Genomic DNA, 2,873 nt, shown 5'->3' on the forward strand with positions numbered 1-2,873 from the left:
AACAACTGCCAGTTATGTCTAAATGGAACCTCTAGTTCCAACACAGCCAATACAACTTCGGGGACCAGAGCAAATTTTCTGCTTGAGGGCTTCTGAGAGGCATCTGTTTGGTGGCTACAGGAAACAGGATGCTACCTTTGGTCTGATCCAGCAGGGTTCGCCTTATGTTATTTTCTTAAAGGCAGAAATACACAATCAATATAACTGCACAAAAATGCTCTTCCTGGACCGTACCACTTCAGATTACAGGAGCGATACGCATGTCATACTTTTTTTGTAAGCCTATATATATATATATCCATATGGCAAATAAGTTGCCATCTATGGTCTTCTTCACTAATAATAATAATAAAAATAATATGCTTTTATACACGCAAGGTGTTCCTTTTATAAAAAAAAATCCTACAGGAAGTCAAAGATGCAATTTGACTTCCCTGCAGTTTCAGGTGGAAGAGTCCAGCAAGAAAGAGAGACCCATGGTGATCCTGCTATTCTTATAGCTCAGTTGAGAGGCTGTGGCATGTCAGAAATTGGGCAGATTTCCCATGAAAAGTCTCCCTGGAATCTACCCAGCACACACAGTTCCCCATTTCAGTTGTTAAGCGTTGCATCCAGAATGTACAGGACAACTGCACCTGAACCCAGCCTAATTATGTCAGGAAATGTCTCTACAGCAAAGCTGGACCTGCCTTGCTTTGCTACAGCTCATGTTTACCTTTCCAGCTGAGCAAACACACACCCTCTGCTGAAAACCAGACACTTTGCTAAGGGAAAATGGTTCTCTGGGTGCCATCTTGTGGCCAGAAGGTACTCTTACAAAATACTGAGCACTCATCTAACATGTAATTTCTGGCTCGACATTAAGGCACACTTTTTAGAAAGCGTCTTTTCTGGAGGGGCAAAGGAAAGTATTCACTAGTGACACACAACAGGGATGGGGCAACTCAGCCAGATGGGCGGGGTATGAATAAATAAATAAAAATATTACCATTCTTATTATAAGGAACCTAAGCCCCTCCAGATATTGTTACGACTCCAACTCCCCTCAGTACCAGCCAGCATGGCAAATGATAAGGGATGATGAGAGCTGTAGCCCAAAATTTGGAGGGCCAGAGTTCCCCACGCATGACAGGCAAGCACAAATTCTGAATTACAAGCTCACTGAAGAGGGGAACAACCATAACTGATTGCTTTGTGTATTTCTGATGCACTGGTGGAGTGTATTCGAATTTGCTTGGATAACTTTTGATATATTGTAAGGCAAAGAGAGGGGCAGGAAGCTCTAAATTGTCCCCTTTGAGCTTATTCTACCTCACAAGGTTGTTGTGACTTATAAAGGGGGGACACCATTAAGCCAATAAATGCTCTTTTCAGGAAGGGTGAAACGTAATAAAAAGGCCAGCCAGAGAAATACTGAACGTCTATTTATTTTCCATCCTTTAAACAAAACTTTAATATGAATTCCATTCCCATTTTAAACATGCTGCCATGGAACTGTACAAAAAAGGATCCAAAATCATCTCACTGTTTATTAAACAGCGTAAATCTTTATATAATATATTGATACTTCGCGGGTGGGGGGACACCCATGTATATCAAAAGAGCAGGGTTACACTGTGGTCCTAAACAAGTTGAACTGAGAGGCTAACTGAGTTCAAATGGCACTTAATACTTAATAATGGCTAGGAGTGCGGCTCAAAAAGAATAGCAGCCCTGGCACAAACTCCTCTGAATTAATAGTTTCAATGCAGCAGATTGCAGCCCTAAATATTTAGTTGATGAAATGAGCAACTCTCCTCAGATTCTAGTCAAACTGGGATAATAACCATCTTGATAAGGACCCAGCCTAAAAAGCAACTTTATCACAGTGTTGCAGGATCAGCTTCCAGTATTATTATTCAACGGCGTTGGGCTTGAACTATTCAAAAACTATTTATAACAATAATATTATGACACAGCTGGAGAAACGTTAGCACTGATCCAGAAAAAGCAAGGTAACACCCACAAACAGAAGAGAGTGCTGTTGCAGAGAAGTTAAGTTGGGGACAGCATGAACACCATATCCAGGAACTGGGAGTATCACATGTCACCAAACACCTGCGGTCAGCTCCATTAGAGCCAATCGTTGGTGGTGATGGGGAACATGGGGACGAGACCTCTGCCCTCAGTCTTGGTACCCCCTTCCTCTTAACAACTGGTGGCAGAGCTGATGATCTGATGCAGGCATGTGGCTTTCTGTTGAACAGCACTGGAGGGTGTGAAAAAGCTGCCAATACTACAGTGCTGATCCAAACCTTTAGGCACAACACGTAGACCAGTTGAATACTTTAAACAGGACCAGTAAGTTGTTCGACTGGGAAGGGAAAGAAAGAAGGCCTAAATCAAAGACCTTTTCCCCGGAAGTATTCAACCTGTTTTTCCTAGAGCTGGCAGCTGGATTGGACTTGGAAACGATGGACACAGTTTTGGGCCCCTGACTCATCCAAGTAGGGATACACGCATATAGATCCGTGCATCCTAATCTCCTGCTGGATAGGGGCCCAAATATTGATTATGCTTCGACAATATACATGGTTACAAAATGTGCATAGGTCATGTACAATTGGTCCTGAAAGCATATCTTATAGCTGCAGAGGTGTACACCATGAGGCAAATTGTCAGTGAATGGATATATATATATATATATATATCCCGTATATATATATATATATATATATATATGCAGGTTTTGGTGTCCTCGGGTGTCTTCCCGTGTAAAAGTTGAGTTTTTACACGGGAAGACACCCGAGGACACCAAAACCTGCATTCCTGTACCTGTGAAAATCTACGAAAGCATATATATATATATGTATATATATATATATATATATATA

This window comes from Podarcis erhardii (genome assembly GCF_964252035.2).
Source record: "Podarcis erhardii genome assembly, chromosome: 4".
In the NCBI taxonomy this organism is placed as follows: Eukaryota; Metazoa; Chordata; class Lepidosauria; order Squamata; family Lacertidae; genus Podarcis; species Podarcis erhardii.